The sequence below is a fragment of the Sapajus apella genome, unplaced genomic scaffold (assembly GCF_009761245.1).
Source record: "Sapajus apella isolate SASKATOON/1434 unplaced genomic scaffold, GSC_monkey_1.0 scaffold2, whole genome shotgun sequence".
Lineage (NCBI taxonomy): Eukaryota > Metazoa > Chordata > Mammalia > Primates > Cebidae > Sapajus > Sapajus apella.
In genome coordinates, this window is record NW_022436942.1 from 16,253,944 (window position 1) to 16,274,208 (window position 20,265).

The 20,265-nt window shown below is 35.9% G+C and overlaps 1 non-coding gene and 1 pseudogene across 2 annotated transcripts; both read right to left on the minus strand.

Annotated features, from left to right (window-relative positions):
* Nucleotides 1-291: 291 nt before the first annotated feature.
* Nucleotides 292-19,284, minus strand: LOC116557389 (annotated as a pseudogene). The gene is made up of 2 exons (XR_004271503.1): nucleotides 19,265-19,284; nucleotides 292-969 (listed from the first exon to the last, which is right to left on the minus strand). The product of XR_004271503.1 is annotated as an ankyrin repeat domain-containing protein 37 pseudogene (transcript).
* On the minus strand, nucleotides 14,009-14,149 carry LOC116528287. Its single transcript, XR_004258970.1, has one exon. It is a non-coding gene; the product is annotated as a U4 spliceosomal RNA (small nuclear RNA).
* Nucleotides 19,285-20,265: the final 981 nt, after the last annotated feature.

Below are 20,265 nucleotides of genomic sequence, written 5' to 3' on the forward strand. Positions count from 1 at the left end.
GTACTAAGGCCATTCAGCAGTTTTTAGATTTTTTGCTTTGTTAATTGAAATATGGATTAAAAAATGGCCCACTGTGAGCAAGATGTAAATGCCTGATCTCTCTAGGTTAATTGTAGAGGAAGGGATCCAAAGGTTTAGGGAGATTGGAATAGTGGAGTGGATTAGTCATTGTAAAGCTGATTATCCCAGCTGGGAGGGGCCAGAAGATATACCCTTGACCAATGCCTGTGAAATAGATTTGTGAAGGTAGCACCTGCATCTTTTTTTTAATTTTTTTTTAATTTTTTTTTATTTTTCAGACATCCCTTTAATAACTTAAAAGACAAAGCATACACAACCAGCATATTATAGGCATGTAAATACATGTGTTCTTAAATGGATCTTCACTTGGAAGAAAGGATTTCCTCCTTCTCAGAAGGCGTTTAAACACGTATGGTAAGCCAAAAGCTGGAGCTCATACGTCTGCATGAAATGAAGGTGTTTCTTCAGACTTCATAACCCACGTGACATCAACACTTCCTTTTCCCACTGATATTTTCTACACTTCCAAAACTTCGTTTCTGTCTGAGCACAGGAGCACAGTCATCCCTATCAGAGTGTTCACTTGATTTTCTTGTCTGCATACATTTAATTGTTGTAAGAAACTTGGCACATTCTGGAAATCCACACGACCAAGCGAGATCTTCAGCTGTTTGCCCATTCTTATTACATAAATTGATTTGGGCATCACTGGCCACAAGCAGGTTAAGGCACTCCAGGCTTCCAACCTTTGCTGCCTTGTGTAGTGGAGCTTCTCCTAAAACATCCTGCTGGTTGAGGTCAGCACCTGTTTGCAGCTGCCAGAGAAGAAAGCAAGCAAGGCCGCCTCCTGCAGCCAAGTGGACAGGCGACTGCTTGCAGGGATCCGGGGGTGCGTTGACCGACGCCCCTTTCTCCAGCAAATGCTTAAGACCATCCACCTCCAGGTTGCTTTAAATTCTCCCGTACTAGGGCGGGACCACGCACTCCTACCTGCCCGGGTGCGGCGAGTGTCCCACCGCTCTGCACTCCCAAGGACTTTTGTCATCTGCCGTAGGCGGGAAATGCTGTTGCACCTGCATCTTTAAAAAAGTTCTGTAATTGCTTTCTCTGTATATCATATTTAACAGTGGGAACCACAATCGCTCAACTACAAAATTTAAATACAGTGATAATAATTGGATCCCGAGCTGGCAGGGGCCAAGAGGTGGCATTCAACTTTCAATGGAAAGGTAGGCATAACTCCCGTAATGGATAGCAGAGGCAAAGTGGCAATCTGAATAGTCTGACTCATGTAGACCTCTGGCATTGACTAATTAATCATGATTTTCCAAGAAGTGAAATTGATAGAAAGACTACTACATTCCGTCTTAATTTATCCAAGCAGAAACCTTCTAGGTGGAATGGACAAAAGACTTATTTGAATTAAAAACTGGGAATTACAGCCCCACAATTAATTTCCAGACTTGAACCAGTTTATAGATGCAGAACTCCTTGAATAAAAGGGAGGGTGGATCTCCTTGAGGAAGGACCCCACTATATTACTGACAATTTATACAGTGAATCTTTGTTCCATCCTTCCCCAAGGAGATCTTCAGCCTTTTGCAAGAGTAACTGCACATTGGAGAAAGGGAAATAATCAGACATTTTAAGCACTACTGGGCACTCACTCTGAGCTGATGTTGATTCCAGGGGACCTAAAATGTCATTGTGGTCCTCCAGTTAAAGTAGGGGCTTATGGAGGTCAAATAATTAATAAACTTATATCTCAGTTCTGACTTTCAGTCATTCCAGTGGGTCCCTCGACTATTCCTGTGGTCATTTCCCCCGTTCTAGAATACATAATTGGCATAGACATACTTAACCGCTGGCAGAACATACACATTGGCTTCCTGACTGGTAGGGTAAGGGCTATTATGGTGGAAAAGGCAAAATGAAAGCCATTACAGCTGCCTCTACCAAGAAAAATAGTAAATTAAAAACATTATTGCATTCCTGGAGGTGTTGCAGAGATTAGTGTCACCATCAAGGACTTGAAAGACACAGGGGTGGTGACTTCCACCACATCCTTGTACAATTCTCATTTGGGCTGTGCAAAAGACGGATAGATCTTGTAGAGTGACAGGGTATTATCATGAGCTTAACCAAGTGGTGATTCCAATTGCAGCTTCTATATCAGATGTGGTTTCATTGCTTGAGCAAATTAACACATTTCCTCATACCTGGTCTGCAGCCACTGCCTTCGTAAATGTTGTTTTCTCCATTTCTGTCCAAGAGGCCCACCAGAAGCAATATGCCTTCAGCTGGCAAGGCCAGCAATATACCTTTACTGTCTTACCTCAGGGTGTATCAACTATCCAGCTTTGTGTCATAAGCTTATTTAGAAAGAATTTGATTGCTGTTCACTTCTGCAAGATATGACATGGATCCGTTACATTGATGACATTATGCTGACTGGATCCGGTGAGCAAGAAGTAGTAAACATTTAGATTTGTTGGTTAGACATTTGCATACCAGAGTATGGGAAATAAATCTCACTAAATTCAGGGACCTTCTACCTCAGTAAAATTTCTAGGGGTCCAGTGGTGCGGAGCCTGTCGAGATATTCCTCCTAAGGTGAAGGATAAGTTGGTACATTTAGCCCCTCCTACAACCAAGAAAGAGGCACAACGTCTAGTGGGCCTATTTGCATTTTGAAGGCAACACATTCTTCATTAGGTTGTATTATTCAGGGCCATCTACTGAGTGACCCAAAAGACTTCCAGTTTTGAGTGGGGTCCAGGACAGAAGAAGACTCTGCCGCAGGTCCAGGCTGCTATGCAAGCTGCTCTGCTACTTAGGCTATATGACCCAGCAGATCCAATGGTGTATGAATTGTCAGTGGGAGACAGGAATGCCATTTGGAGCCTTTGGCAGTCCCCGATAGGTGAATCATAGCGGAGACCTCTAAAATTTTGGAGCAAGGCCCTGCCATTTTCTGCAGACCACTATTATCCTTTAATACAGCTCTTGGCCTGTTACTGAGCTTTTGTGGAAACTGAACATTTAACTGTGGGTCATCAAGTCACCATGTGACCTGAATGGCTTCTCATGAACTGGGTGCTTTCTGACCCCTCTAGCCATAAAGTGGGTCATGCACAGCAGCATTCCATCATCAAATAGAAGTGATTATGTACGTAGTCAAGCTCAAGCAGGTCCTGAAAACACAAGTAAGTGACATGAGGAAGTGGCTCAAATGTTCATGGTCTCCACTCCTGCCACCCTGCCTTTTCTCCCCCAGCCTCCACTGATGGCTTCATGGGTACTTTTCTACAGTCAGTTGACAGATGAAGGCAAGACTAGGGCCTGTTTCACAGATGGTTCTGCATGCTATGCAGAAACCTCTTGAAAATGGACAGCACTACAGCCCCTCTAGTACATTCTGAAGGACAGTTGTTGAAAGAAATCTTCCCAGTGGGCAGAACTTCAAGCAGGGCACCTGACTATGAACTTTGCATGGAAGGAGAAATGGCCAGATGTGTGGTCATATACTGATTCATGGGCCATAGCCCATGGTTTGGCTGGATGGCCAGGGTCTTGAAAGAAGTATGATGGGAAAACTGGTGACAAATAAATGTGAGAAAGAAGTATGTGGATGAAGCTTTCTGAATGGTCAAAAACTGTGAAGATATTTGTTTGCCATGTGAGTGCTCACCAATGGGTGTCCTCAGCAGAGGAAGATTTTAATAATCAAGTAGATAGGATGACCCATTCTGTGGAAACCACTCAGCCTCCTTCCCCAGCCACCCACATCATCTCTCATTGGGCCCATGAACAAAGTGGCCATGGTGGCAGAGAAGGAGGTTATGCATGGGCTCAATGACATGGACTTCCACTCACTAAGGCTGACCAGGCAACAACCACAGCTGAGGGCCCAATTTGCCAGCAGCAGAGACCAACACTAAGCCCTTAACATAGCACCATTCCTAGGGGTGATCAGTCAGCTACCTGGTGGCAGGTTGGTTACATTGGACCTCTTTCATCATGGAAAAAGCAGAGGTTTCTCCCAATGGAACACACGCTTACTCTTGATACAGGCTTGCCTATTCTGCACACAAAGCTTCTGCCAAGACTACCATCCTTGGACTCATGAAATGCATTATCCACCATCAGGGTATTCTACACAGTATTGCCTCTGAGCAAGGCACTCACTTTAAGGATAAAGAAGTCTAGCAGTGGGCTCATTCTTATGGAATTTACTGGTATTACCATGTTCCCCATTATCCTGAAGTAGCTGGATTAATAGAACTGTGGAGTGGCCTTTGAAATCACAATTACAATGCCAACTAAGTGACAGTACTTTGCAGGTCTAGGGCAGAGTTCTCCAGAAGGACATGTATGCTCTGAATCAGTGTTCAACATATAGTACTAATTCTCCCGCGGCCAGAATTCATGGGGCCAGGAATCAAGGGGCAGAAGTGGAAATGGCACCAGTCACCATCACCCCTAGTGACCCACTAACAAATTTTTTCTTCCTGTTGTGACAGGGATTTTAGAGGTCTTAGTTCCACAGGGAGGAATGTTGCAACGAGGAGACACAACAACAATTCCATTAAAGTGGGAATTATCATTGCCACCTGGACAAGCATATTAATGCTGCACTGAGCATGTGCACACCTGGCCAGGCTATGATAGTGCCTGTGCTTGGTCCAAACTTCACTCCAAGATCAGAGCAGGTGCTGGAGGCAGGGAGAGAGAAGGCAGCAGGAGCAGACACCACCAAGCCTGTGTGAAAGAAAAGGACACTTCCCAGGCCCCAAGAATACAGAGATGCCCAAGTCGGTAGCTGCAGCTGCACCCCAGAGGGCAGGGCTCCTGCTGGCTCCTGGCTCCCACTGGCTCCCTGCAACATGCAGCGCTGGACATGCCTACTCCTTTGCAGCCAATGTCATGGCAGCGGCCTGTCTAGATGGGCTCCCACTGCCATCACTATTAGGATTAATCTGAAATATTTACAGGTGAGTCACTTCTGTCTTACAAGAAAGCTCTTGGTAGAATGATCACAGCAAGTTACTCCTGCCACCCAATGATTTTAAAACATCATTTAGAAAGATTTATAAGATAAAGATAAAAGAGGTATGTGTATGTGTATTTAAATGTTTCCTAATTATAAAATGCATTTGATAAATTATAGGAAGGCATACATACAAAGAATGGAGTCAATGAAACAATTAAATAGTATTTTACATTATTCAAATAAGTGTAAAAGGTATTATATTACTTTTCCACTGCTGCCATAACACAGTCTGATAAACTTCATTGCTTAAAGCAATATAAATTTATTATCTTGCAGTTTTGTAGGTAAAAAATTTGATACAGGTCTTCTTAGGCTAAAATCAAGGTACTGGAAGGCTGTAATCATTTCTGGAGATTCTTGGGAGAAATTTGTGTTTTTTTGCTCATTCAGGGTGGCAGAATTCAGCTCCTTGCAATTGTAGGGCTGAGATCTCAGTTCTCCTGTTGGCTGTTAGTTGAAGGCCATCTCTAGCTTTTAGAGACTGCCACATTTCTTGGCTCAAAGATCTTATTCTCATGGCTTATTACTGCAATCCACTCTTCTGCCTCCATCTTTTAATAATCATGTGATTAGATTGAGTCCACTCAGATAAATTTCGCCTCTTGAAATCTTTAACCTTAATCACATCTGCAAATTTCTTTTGACATATGAGGCAACATACAATGTATCACAAACATTGTTGGAGTTCATTATTTGCCCACCACAGATATTTAATATGAAAAGCAAACCTACCTTATAAAATTATGCTTAACTTAAGAATTTAGGAGAAAGCATAGCTTATCTATTATTTAAAAAGTATAATATTTTCTGGATTATTTCCAAATATTGTAAAAGCTTATTTTTTATTGTACATCGTAACCTAATTCTTTAAGATTTTTAATATTCAGCAAAGCTATTCGTATGCAGATAGAAATTATTTTCAAGATGTTCAGAAAGTGTCTTTTTCTGAGAACATTTTTCTTGCTTATAAAAAGAATAAAGAAGTCAATTCTGTTTTAAATTATTCACTTTTCAAAAGGAAATATCTCTTTGGTATACATTGATGATTGACTTTTGATACCAAAAGGTATGATTTTTGTAGAAGATATAAATATCCACAAAGCTCTGAACTAAAGCTTTTTAATAAGTCAGTCATAGATGTTATATCCTAAGACCATGACTTTTAATTTAGGAAGTTCTCTGCAGGCTGCAGTTCTTACCTGAACTTGCCAGTCTATTTTACTGTATTTTTTATCTTTGCTCTTTTACCTTCTGTCGGCTCTAGTAGTTTAATTTTACACTTACTGAGGAATTTTCATTTTCAAAATTAGGGCCTTGAGCTATAAACTGTGATGGACAGAGATAATAAATATCTACTTTAAATGTCATACTTTCTATGGAACTAAAAGAAAATGGCTTTTATATATCTATTATTTAATTTAGAAGTTTACGGAAAGTACATCAACTATTTTACTTGTATTATGTTACAGTGAAAATTAACAGATATCTGCAATTATCTGTTATTTATTGAAAGAGAGGATATTTGTTACTAAAGGCATGTAGATAAAATTGGTTTGAAAACTAGCCATAAGAAAAATTTTTCATGACTACTAAACCTAATATTAACACAATCATAGTATCATTAAATAATTTATTTGCATTTGAATGTATACATTTTTGTCCTTGATCTTGTAGTGGAGGTACTGAATCCCAGCAAGATATTTTGATTAAAGATAATACTCTTTTCAACAAATGGTTCCAAGACCACTGAATATCCTATGCAAAGAGTTTTTGACACTGTTGCAGGATAAGCCATGGACAAAACCCCTCAGACACTGGAGTGATGAAGGAAGCGACTTTATTCAGCTGTGGAGCATTGGCAGGCTTAAGTCCCAAATACCTAGCTCTCTGAAAAGCAGTGTCATTCCCTTTTTAAAGACATACAACCCAAGGGATGAGGAGGTAAAACTGTGTCATTATCCATTGGCTAGACATCTGACCTCGCAGTCTTTATTTTCATTGATTTGCGGATTCACATTCGGTGCACACAGGAAGGAGGGAAGTGGAAGTAAATCGCTCAGTGAAGGAAGTATTTTTAGGGAGGTTCTGGATTGTGCAAACGTGGAGTACATGACTCAGAGCAGCAGGAAAAACATTCTTTTGTAACATTTTTAAGGCTTATAGATAACACAGGCACCAGTTACAGAGAGGGGAATTATTATCTCAGCCCTTGAGCCCTGCTGCTCCCGGGCTGGTGGCATCACCGAGTTGCCTGACTGTTGACTTTAGCTTTTTGCTATTTTATTTGCCCTCTCTCTTTTCTAAGAGAGGACAGGCAAAAGAAAGATGGCCTCTCTCAACACTACCTCACATGATATACAAAAATTAATGGATCACAAGACTAAAAGAGTTAAAACTAAAATTTGTAGAAGAAAACAAAGGCATATTTCTATGTGAAAATGGATTAGATTTTTTTTTTAGGTATGATACCAAAAGTACAAGCTACAAAAATGAACCTCTTCAACATTAAAACATAAAATGTCTTTCGAAAGATACCATGAAGAAAGTGGATCAGGTGTGGTGGCTGGGAGGCCAAGACAGGAAGATTACATGAAGCCAGGGTGTCAGGGATATAATGAACTATAATTGAACCCCTGCACTCCAGCCTGGGACACAGAGCAAGGCCCTGTTTCAAACAAATAAAAAGTCAAAAATCATGTATCTGATAAAAACTTCATATCTAGGCTATAAAGAAATATTACAACCCAATTATATAAAGAAAAGTAATATAATTAAAAATGAAAAAGGAGATGAATTCACATTTCTCCAAATAAAGACACATAACATCTTCTCATTACATAAAAAATGCTATCAGCATTAGACACCAGAGAAAAGCAAATCAAAACTACAATGACATACCACTTTACACCTATTTGGATGACTACAATCAAAAAGCCAGATATTAACAAATGTTGGTAAGTATATTTACAACCTGATCCTCCTCACACACTACTGGTGTGAATGTGAAATGGTGCAGCTGTTTTGGTAAACACTGTGGCAATTCCTCAAAATGATGAACATATACATAATCAACAGAAATGAAAGCATATGTTCACACACACACACAAAATGTACATAAATGTCTATAGTAATATATTCATAATGGCCAAAAGTCTATCAACTAAAAAATAGAAAAAATAAAGGAATATATCTATATCTATATAGGGGATATGTTCACAAAACTGAATATTATGTATCAATAAAAGCCAGTTAAGACCTGATCCATGCTATAACACGGATTAACCTTTAAAATACTATCTTATGTAAAAAGGACAGTCTCAGTAAGCCACATATTATATATATTTATATAAAGTTTCTAGAGTAAGCTAATACATAGAGACAAAAATTAGCTTGGTGGTAACCTAAAACTGTGGTTACAGTGATAAAAAAGAAAGAGAAATTACTACAGGTTTCCTTTTAGGGTTACAAAAATGTTCTGAAACTTATTTTCCCATTGTTGTGCAACTCTGAATATTCTAATCACTGAATTGTATTCTTTCATGCTATATGATGTATGTCTCTAAAGCTGTTATAAAAATAAATATATGTGATAGAAAAAAACATAAACAAAAGAGGTAAGTGAAATTAAATAAGCAATCATGTGTGCTGGTACAATGTGTGTCTTATGTTTATGCTTGTATATCCTTCGACCTTATTTATATGTTAATATATTTTTTTCTTACCAGAAATAGAAAAGATTTTCTTATGTAGATGAGAGTTATGCCTCTGTTACTATGGAATATAGCATATATTTACTTCTTTATTTTTTGCTTCAGAGCTTGTGCCCTCAGGGAAACACAGGGCTTTGAGGTCAAAATAGCACACAGTCTCTGTGCAGCTTCAGGAATTGGTTACTGAGTGGGTTTTGTGGAAAGAAGCCACTATTAAAGAGTTTTATAAAAGTGCCTGAGTGCCAAAGATAAAAAGAGGCTTAATTATAAATTTAATTATCATGAAGAAAGTACATATGAATACATGGCTTAAAAAAATATATATATATAAAAGTTAGGTAAAGGATGTGTTAGATACAAACAAAATACAGTAGGGATATCTACTCTAAAATCTATGCATAGAAGAACTTATCTCTAAGTAAGTGATTTTTATGTTAAGACTCAAGAAATTACCTAGAATACATTTTGAATCAGTTTTTGAGGATTATATTGCATGTTTTGAGTATGGATGGCTAATTTTTTAAATCTATTAAACTGACTTTGTGTCTTTATCTAAAATCATTTATGTGTGTTAGATTATTCCTAGCCCTCTATTGCATTTCATTTGGCTATATTCTCATATTTCCCCCAAATTCACACTCATTTGATCACTATTACTTTACAGTAGGTCTTTATTTCAGATAGTGGAGGTTTCCTTTTTTTTCTTTTTTTTTTTTTTTTTCCATTTTCAACATTCTTTCCCCGTTAAAACACTTTGGGTTTCTATAAAATTTAGAAACAGTTTGCCAATTCTCCAAAAAAAAAAAAAAAAAAAAAAAAAAAAAAAGAAATATAGTGATATTTAGGTTGAAATTGCATTGAATCAATAGGTCAGATGGGGTGAATTGTTAGGTTTTATGTTTATTTGATTTCTTAAGCTTTAAATTTTTATTATCGGTACATAATAGTTATACATATTTATGGGGTATATATTTTGATAGAAGCAATTACTGTGTAATCATAAAATCAGAGTTATTTGAACATCTATCACCTCAAGCATTTATCATTTCTTTATATTAAGAACATTTCAGCTTTACCTTTAGTAATTTTGAAATAAACAGTAGGTTATTAACTAAGTTGTCCTATTTGGCTACTGAACACTAGATTTTATTCCTTTTATCTAACTGTATTTTTGTACCAGAATTAATGTTTTAAGAATAGAAGAATACAGTATGACCCTTCATTTAGTTAAGTCTTCTTGGATTCCTTTCATCTCTGTTTTGTGTTTTTCAGTGTGTACAACTTTTACTTTGACAGATTTAAACACAATCATTGTTTTGGATACTATTGCATACACTATTTTTTATTTATAATCATAAACTGTTTGTTACTAATCTGTAGAAATATGATAGAGTTTTGTAATAGGCCTTGCATTTTGTGACATTGCATTTGTTACTTCTAGTATCTTTTAAAATATTATTTTAAAATATTATTCTATGTGAAAAGTTTTCTTCTTTTAAAATTTTCTATCTGCATGCATTCTACTTCTTTTTCTTGTCTTACTGAACTTACTAGAACCTCAGTAAAATATTGGATAGAACTGGTCCAATAATAAAATATATCTTTGTTTGTGATTTTTAGGTAAAATTAATAATAGTTGTTTGAAATTGTTGGCAGATTTTCTCTCATTGATGAAGTTTTATTTTTAGTTTCTTGAAATGATTTAGCATAAATAAATGCCACATTTTGTTACTTTTTATTTTACATCTATTAAAGTATGGTCTTTGGTTTTTGTCTGTTGATATTCTGAATTGCAATGATGGATTTTTTAATATTGATCCAACCTTAAATTTTCTAGAAAAAAAAAATTCTACTTGGTCATAATATATATTTACCATATTGAATTTTCTAAAAAAATCATATATGGAAATGATATATTATTTATTTTACAAGTATTTTAAAGAAGGGCATTGCTCAGTAGTTTCCTTTTTATAATATCTTTCTTGATTTTAGAATCGGGGTAATACTGGTAATATGAGTTGAGAAGTGTTACCTCCATTTCTGTATTCTGAAAAAGTTTTGTGAAGAATTGATATTTGTTTCTTAGACCTTTGGTAGAATTTGTTTTGTAATTCTATATAACCTTGAGTTAAAACATCTTATTGATATAATCAACTCATTTAGTTGCTACGACTTGTTAGGTTTATGTATTTTTGTTCTTAAGTGAGACAAGACAGGATGTTCCTTCCATGTGTCTTTTGGCTCTCTTCCAAGTCATATAATTCACAGGCATAGGGCCATTTTAAGTATTTTAGTATATAGTACTTTAATAGTAAATTATTATTCCCACATGCCAAAAAGAGACCTGATAATTGGTGATTGGATCAGAGGGACAGTTTCCTCCTTACCATTCTTGAAATAGTGAGTGACTTCTCATGAGACCTGATGGTTTTAAGAAGTATCTCTAGGGCATTTCAGAGATCTCCATAGGAGCCCCTCACACCACAGGCCTTGAGGCCTAGGAGGGAAGAGTGGTTTCATGGGCTTGGACAAGGACCTTGCTGGTCTGTGAAGCATCAGGACTTGGTGCTTAGCATTTTAGTCACTCCAACTCCAGCCATGGCTAAAAGGAGCCAAAGTACAGCTTGGGTTGTTGCTTCTGGGGTGCAAGTTCCAAGCCTTGGTGACTTCTATGTGATGTTGGGCCTGCGAGTGTACAGAAGGCAAGAGGTGAGCTTTGAGAACCTCTACCTAGATTACAGAAGGTGTATGAAAACATCTGGATGTCCAAGCAGAAGTCTGGTACAGGTCTTATAAAGAAACTTTGCTATAGCAGTGTGGAAGGCAAATGTGGGGTTAAAACCTCCAAACGAGTCCCCTATGGGGCATTGCCTAGTAAAGAAGGATGAAGAGAGCTGCTGTCCTCCAGACCCCAGGAAGGTAGATCCACTGACAACTTGCACCCTGTGTCTGGAAAAGCCAAAAACACCAAATGCCAACCAGTAAAAGTGGTCACAGGGGGATACCCGGCTTAGACACAGGGGCAGAGCTACCTAAGAATGTGGAAACTCACCCTTTGCATCAGCATGTCCTAGATGTGAGACATGGAGTCAAAAAACATTATTTTGGAGCTTTAAGATTTAATGACTGTCCTGCTGGGTTTTGAATTTGCATGGGGCCTGTAGTCTCTTTGTTTTGGACAATTTCTCCCTTTTGGGATGAGAGCATTTATCCAATTATTTACGCTCACTGTATCTTGTAAATAACTAACTTGCTTTTGATTTACAGGCTCATAGACAAAGGCACTTGCCTTGTCTCAAATGAGACTTTGGACTTGGACTTATAAGTTAATGCTGGAATAAGTTAAGGTTATGGGGGACTATTGTGAAGGCATGATTGGTTTTGAAATGTAAAAGGCACATGACATCTGTGAGGGGCATAGGTGAAAGGATATGCTTCAGCTCTGTGCTCCAATTCAAATCTCATCTTGAATTGCAATCCCTAAGTGTCCAGGGAGGGACCTGGTGGGATGTGATTAGATCATGGGGGTGGTTTTTCCCATGCTGTTCTCATGACGGTGAGTGAATTCTTATGAGAGCTAATGGGTTTTGTTTGTTTGTTTTGAGATGAAGTTTCACTCTTGTCACCCAGGCTGGAGTGCAATGGTACAATGTAGGCTCACTGCAACCTCTGCGTCCAGGTTTGAGCAATTCTCCTGTCTCAGCCTCCCAAGTAGCTGAGATTACAGGTGCCTACCACCATGCCCAGCTAAAATTTGTATTTTTAGTAGACACAGGGTTTCACTCTGTTGGCCAGACTGGTCTCAGACTTATGACGTCAGGTAATCCACCTGTCTCAGCCTCCGAAAGTGCTGGGATTACAGGTGCAAGCCACTATGTCCAGCAGAGAGCCAATGGTTTTAAAGAATGGCACTTCCCTTTCCTTGCTGTATCTCTCCTGTCACCATGTAATATGTGCCTTGCTTCCCTTTCCCCTTGTGCTATAATGTTTGGTATCCTGAGGCCTCCCCAGCCATGTGGAACTGTGAGTAAATTAAACCCTCCTTTTTTATAAATCACCCAGTCTTCAGTAGTACCTTCTTAGCAATGTGAAAATAAACTAATGCAGTAGGATCTAAATTGAGCCTCATTTATTCTCACTATTTTTAGTGTTTATGTCTTATTTTTGTTAGTGTAGCTAAAGATATATCAATTATATCAATTTTTAAAGAACCAGCTTTTAGCTATTTTGATTTCTCTATTTCTTTTCGGGTTTCAATTTTATTGATATTTTCTCTTTTCCGTTTTATTGGCTTCTTCATGTTTTTAGTCTCTGAAGTTGGAAGTTCAGGTTTTTAATATGTGTGTGAGTGTGCATTTTGTAAAATATTCAAAGTTTCTAAAGCCCTCTAATTTATTATTTTTTTTAAATATTGAACTTTTATTTTAATTCAAGTTTATATGTGCATGTTTGTTATATAGGTAAACTTGTGACTCTGGGGTAGATGTACAGATTATTTTGTCATGCTAAGCATAGTATGTGACATTTATTTCTTCTGAATCTCTTCTTCCTCCCACCCTTCTCCCTTAAGTTGGTCTCAGTGTTACTTCTTTAACCCATAGATTATTTTTAGGTGTGTTGTCTAATTTTCAAATATTAGGCAATTTTTCTAGATATATTTGTTATTTATATTCTAATAACATACTATTGTATAATTTGAATTTTTCAAGTTTGTTCATTTTTTTTATTACTTTGGAATCTTTTATAATTTTGCAAATGTTTCATGAGTCTTTGAAAAGAATATATATTCTAATGTTGTGGGATGAAGTGTACTGTAATCTCACTGAAATTCTCTGATCAATGATTGAGAGTTTCCAACTACATTTTTGGATTTGTCTATTTCTCTTTTTATTTATTTCAACTCTTGTCTCAAGTATTTTAAAGATTTTCTGCTCAGTCAATGAAAATTATATTATTATACCTTGCTGGTGAATTGATCACTATATCATTTTAAAAAGGACTTTTATCTGTTTCTCTTTATTCTATATAACCTTTATTTGTCTGACGTCTATGTTTTTAGATACTATTACAGCCTTGTCATCTTTCTGTAAATAGGTGTTTGAGTAACATCTGCTCCATATTTTAACTTATTTATTTTTTACATTTAAAGTATGGTTATTGTAAACAAAATAAAAGGAGGGCTCTGTTTTTTATCTTTATTTATTTATTTATTTATATGATTCGGTCCCCTTAGAGACAGCCAAAAATTGTCAACACTGACTATATTTCAAGTCGTCATGGTGGGGTATTGGGAAAAGTTTTCAGTTAGCAATAATCGTGCCTCAGATAAACCTCATTGGCTATGACACTGCCACTGCACAAAGCTGTTTTTAATCATTTAATTTCTGTCTCTTAATTGGCATGTTGTTACATTTGCATTATTACATTTAATGTAATATTTAATAGTCTATCATCTCTATAGCTATAATCTGTTTACTCTTCTTTTGTTTTCTTTTCTTTACTAGGCTATTTTTTATCGTTACAGTAAAATTATTTTTTCTCTTGTATTCACTTATTATTTGTGTTTCCTTTACAGTTTTATACAGTAATTTTTCTTTGGTGTACTATATAATTTTAATTAGTTGCATCTGTATCAAATAATATTAAACTGTTTACAAATATCATTCTGTTGTCTTCTGGTGTTCATAATTTCTCACAGGAAGTCTGCCATGCTCATTTTTATTCATTGTTCTATGGTATGGCTTTGTTCATTGGTATTTTCATGGTTTTCTCTTTATCGTTGGTTTGGAGAAGTTTAAATATTTGTCTAGGGGAGTGTGTATGTGTGTTTTATTTCACTTTTTATCACTCAACTGGAATCTGTGCGATTTATTTTATCAACTTTGAAAATTCTCAGCCACAGTTCTCTTTAAATGTTTCTTCTTCCTGTTCTCTCCTCTCCTGTGAGTATTCTGATTATTTCTATGTTAGACTATTGGTATTGCACCACAGATAGTGGATGCTCTGTTTAGTCTTTATTCTCTCTTCTCTCTCTTGGGGTGTAATTTGGCTAATATATATTGACTCATTCTCAAGTTTACTTCTATTCATTGGTCGTGATGAGCTTCTCATAGATATTATTCATATCTGTCTCTCTTTTCATTTCTAGCATTTTCATTTGCTTCTTTCTTCAATTCAATCTCCCCTTCCCACTTTTTCCTGTAGCCTCTATTTCTCTAATCACTTTCATGCTCTTCTGTTTATGTATGTGGCTTATCTTCTCCACTAAGACATTTAAGAAATAATTATTTAAATTTTCTGGTATTTTAAACATTTCTGTCATATTTTAGTCTGGTTTTATTGACCGCTTTTTGTTTTCATTGTGTGGGATTTTTCCCTTGCTTCTTTGTGAGTCTCATGATTTTTTAATGAAACCCAATATTTTGTATAAAATAGTAGGTAAGAGGCATATATGCCTGGAAATGACACTTTTCCCCCATTAGGACATTTGTGTGTGGGTTGAGTCAATCTAGCCAGGAGCTGAATTGGCTTTAGACATTTTGTTCCTGTGTTTATCCTCTTTGTACCACAAGTTCAAAGTCTTCTAATATTACCTTGGGCTTAGTGTAAGGCTGGCTTACTAGATGGTTCTTCACAAATATGTATTACACCCTTAGCTTTAGGTCTTCTTTTTGTGGCCTTTGTGTGTGTGTTGGGTGGGGGTTCCATCTCTCGTATTTCCCATATTCCAGCTGTAAGTGTTATTGTTAGCCCTCTTAGGCTGATTAGTTGGAAATTTAGGTGGTGTTTGCTGTATTTTACTTTATCTTTGGTGGGTGCTGAGGTTGGGCTTTCTAGTAAACTTATCCTCTCCCAACTGTTAGAGTTGTCTAATGATCAGGCTTCCTGAAGGCTTCCTGCACTTCCATCATGGGTTGAGGGTAATAATAGTTTAGTTTGCCTCTTCCTATGAGAAAGAAGTTCTGGGAGGTGGGGTTCTGAGCCTTTCCCTACCCCACTGAAGGGGCTTATCTCCACTCGCTTCACATGTCCACAGTCTTTCTCATGAGCATTATTTAGTGGAGATCCAGGGAAATGAGCCTTTGAGCGAGAGCAATTTCTTCATGTCTGGAAGTTCCAAGAGTTCTATATTCTAGCCTGCACTCAACATTTAGCAATTCATAACACTGTTAGCTAGTTTGTTCTTAGCTATTTGCAAATTGTCAATACGTCTTCATATGCTCTCTTCAGCAACTCTCTTTCTCCTTAGAATTCACACTACTTGATTGCCCTCCCACTTTAGCCATCTGAACTCTGTAATGATTCAGAAGAATCATGGGGTAGTAGATAACCCAGAGTCCTTTGCTTACTGAGGTGGGAGTTGCACTCTGCAGCTTCCTATATCCTAGATACAAAACTTCAATTGTTGAGAGTTGCAATGTAACCACATTTTTGAAGCAAACTGCCACCATATACTATGGCTTTATTTTTGGATGTTACTTTTGTCTTAGTTCTACATATAATATGTAGAAATATACAGGATTTATACTAATGCTTCTCTACTAATTTTGAAAATCTGAAGTTTTATGTCTAGCAGATGCATAAGAAAAAGCTCATGGAAAAGAGTATTTTTATTTTCAAAGTTATTTTGTGACAAAAACAGTTATATTCTATTTTTATACTGAAAAAGCAGTTTGGTGGACTATAATGTTTTTGGCTCATACTTTTTCTCTCTTATGTATCTTTAATAGGACCATATATTGTCTTTTGGTATAAAAATTTGTCTACAATTCATATTTCAGTCTTATTTAATGTTTATTGATGTTGATTTTGGTCTTTCTATCTAGATGATAAAAAGCTGTTTTTTTCCTAACAATTTTATTATTTTATCTCTGTTCAATCTCAACACATTATTTCTTGATATCCATCTCTCATTTGTACTTATACACATATATATTTATAATGATATTTTTCTTTAAGGTTTATTTTCTATATTGTTACTTCTATTTGTTTTCCTAGGCATTCCGATTATGCATATGCTTATTCTCTTTGCCTTTTATCCTTTTCTCACAAATTATTTTTTATCACCTGTTCACTTTTTAAATAATTTTATTTTCACAGATTATGTATTGTTTTGTGCATATTTATTTTTGTGTCTCTTGTGTTTTAGTATGAATGAGAAGTGTCTTTGTTTGTTTATTGTCTTTAAAAAAATCTATTTAAATAAATTTAGGATCTTGCTATGTTGCCCAGGCTGCTCTCAAACTCCTGGCTTCAAGCAATTATCCCAACTAAGGCCTTCTAAAGTGCTGAGGTTACAGATGTGAACCCCATGCCTGAATTATTTTAATTTTTACTTTTATTTAGTGATATAACTCGTTTTAAAATATTTTTAGTCTTAATGTATGTTGATCTTGGATTTAGTCTATGACTTTCTTATTTTGGTGAGCTTAGAATATTAGTTTACAATTTTATCTATTTGGTGGGCATTTTTACTGCATTCTTACAGTTTGGGTAGGATATTATACAAATTTATTTTTTTAATTCAACCACATGTTTATGTGTGTGTATATATATCACATTTCCTTTATCCTTCCATCTATCAATAGACCTTTGTGTTGTTTCCATATCTTGGCTATTGTGAATAATGCTGCAATGAACATGAGAATACAGACATCTCTTTAAAATCCTAATTTCATTTTTCTTTGTATATATACACACATAAGTGAGATTACAGTATTATATAGTAGTGGAGAAATATGAGATAAAATATGCTCCAAATGGGGTGATTAAAGTCATCACTTACAGCTAAAACTGGTAGTAAAACACAGTTCTTTAAAGCAGAACTTTGCTCTCTGAGTAATAAAGCAAAACAGTCCCTTACATGAGTAATAAAGCAAACAGTCCCTTACCTGGATCAATTACGTGTTCATTGTTTGGCATTGTAAACTTTTCTGGACATGCTTCTTACCACAAATTAATGTGAGAGAAAATTTTAAACTAAGGGTGCCCAAAATTGCCGTATTTATGGAAAAACTTTTGTTTGTGAGACAAGATGAAGAAAGTCAGTTTCAATTTCCAACAGCTCTAAACGTGTTAATGTATGTATACTTGGAGGAATAATGATTTTTTGAAAGGAAGTAACATTTAGCAGTGGACAGGCACTACCTTAATCAAATAATTAAATTTAATGTCACTAAAAATGTACAAACTGGCATTATGTATTTGGCAATGCAAAACAACAGAAAGTAAATAATATCACCAATACAGTATAGCTAATAAAAATTTAAATCTGAATCTAACAATAAAAATTATTAGACAAATTAGAATTGTGTCACAATTTGTAAAAACACTGACATGGAATATTGAACAATGTCAAGTTAATAAAAGACAAAAGCTTCAGAGAACTCTGCTGAGTTAAAGGAGATTAAAAGAACATAACAAAATGCAACCCAGGATTAGTCACTGGATTCTAGACAAAAAGATTAAAAAAAAAAAAAAGAAAGCTGTGACATTTTGAGAAAAATTGAAGGAATCTGAATGTTAATTGAATACATGTTAATAATACATTAATATAAAATTTCTTTAGTGTGATAATGATATTTTAGTTATATTTTTAAAATGCTGAAATACATGGTGTGAAATGCAATCGTATCTGTAACATTTTTATATGTTTTGGCAAATATTCTCAACTGTGTGTGTGTGTGTGTGTGTGTGTGTGTGTGGTGTGTCATTCAAGTTTGTCTATTTTATCTTGATATTCAGCATGGCATTCCTTTTCACCTATCCTCATGTCAGTATCATGTAAAGATAGCTGATTCATCATGGACTCATTCTCATCTATGTTTAGAATCCTTGACATGGTATCAGTTAAAATACAAGAAACCTAGACAAATTCATGTGTCATCACAGATTACCTGATACTTGAGCAACTCTGTCAAACTGAAAATTAGGAACAAGAGTCTGCCTTTTGATTAAAATAAATTTGGGCAACAGAAAACTCTTATGGCTGGTCATTTGGCCAAGGAATGCTAAGAGAAATTACACAAGAAGCTTTATAAATCCAGCTATTACCATCTCAGAAGTAAAGATTTCAACGCCATGTCAGTAACTGTTCATCTTTTTCTAAAAGCTGATACAATTTTCTTTGTTCAATTACTTTTATGTTTTATCAAATACAATTAACAGTTACTGTGTTGGAGGCTGTATTTTTAAAAATTATATACATTATAAATATTAAGTTAGTTTATTTAACTTTTATGACATTATGAAATTGGTACAATTATTGTTTCTATTTTTCAGAAGAGAAATTTGAGGCAAAGAGATGTCAGTTGCTTTGCCCAAGATCACACAGGTAGTTTAGGGACAAAACAGGGATGCTACTTAGACAGTGTGACACCAGAGTTTATATTATGGACAATGTTAACTTCCAGTTTTCTAATTATCTTAAAACATCTAACAGACGTTTTAAGAAAACATCTAATAGCACCTCATCACTTACTTTAAAGCTTCACTTTCCATCTCGAGTTAATCTTTATATAAGGGATCCAGTTAATCTTTATATAAGGCTAGCCAGTTTTCCAAACACCATTTATTAAACAGGGAATCCTTTCCCCATTGCTTCTTTTATTCATATTTGTCAAAGGTCAAATCGTTGTAGATGCGTGGTATTATTTCTGAAGCCCCTTTTCTGTTCCATTAGTCTAGCCATATGCAGAGAGCTGAAACTGGATCCCTTCCTTACCTTACACAAAAATTAACTCCAAATGGATTAAAGATTACAGGGTAAGACCTAACACCAATAAAACCCTAGAAGAAAACCTAGGCAATACGATTCAGTACATAGACATGGACAAGGACTTTACGACTAAAACACCAAAAGCAATGGCAACAAAAGCCAAAACACACAAATGGGATCTAATTAAACTTAAGAGCATCTGCACAGCAAAATAAACTATCATTAGAGTGAACCAGCAACCAACAGAATGGGAAAAAAAAAATTGCAATCTACCCATATGACAAAGGGTTAATATCCAGAATCCACAAAGAACTTAAACAAATTTACAAGAAAAAAACAAACAACCCAATCAAAAAGTGGGTAAAAGATATGAACAGACACTACTCCAAAGAAGACATTTATGCAGGCAAGAAACATATTTTAAAAAGCTTATCGTCACTGGTCATTAGAGAAATGCAAATCAAAACCACATTGAGATACAGTCTCACACCAGGTAAAATGGTGATCATTAAAAAATCAGGGAACAACAGATGCTAGAGAGGATATGGAGAAATAGGAATGCTTTTACACTGTTGGTGGGAGTGTAAATTAGTTCAACCATTGTAGACGACAGTGTGGCAATTCCTCAAGTATCTAGAAATAGAAATATCACTTGACTCAGCAATCCCATTACTAGGTATATACCCAAATGACTATAAATCTTTCTATTATAAAGACACATGCACACATATGTTTATTGTGGCACTGTTCACAATAGCAAAGAC